This window comes from Pygoscelis adeliae, unplaced genomic scaffold, assembly GCF_000699105.1.
Source record: "Pygoscelis adeliae isolate BGI_AS28 unplaced genomic scaffold, ASM69910v1 Scaffold174, whole genome shotgun sequence".
Lineage (NCBI taxonomy): Eukaryota > Metazoa > Chordata > Aves > Sphenisciformes > Spheniscidae > Pygoscelis > Pygoscelis adeliae.
In genome coordinates this window covers 558,551-558,757 of record NW_008824676.1, presented here as the reverse complement: position 1 = coordinate 558,757, position 207 = coordinate 558,551, and positions in this window count along the sequence as shown.

Genomic DNA, 207 nt, shown 5'->3' with positions numbered 1-207 from the left:
CGTAACTCCCCAGGATTAGTTTAGGGAAAATATGTCATGCAGCCCCTTGCAGGCACCGCAAGCCTGAGCTTCCTCCACCTGCAGCATCACCCGTCAGTCAGTGACACCCCGCAGACGCCCTCGCCGCTGGTCCCCGTGGGGCACCGAGGTGTGTGGAGCCCACCCGCCGGCACAGAGGGGCGAGCGGCTTCCCCCCGAGGGCCCAAT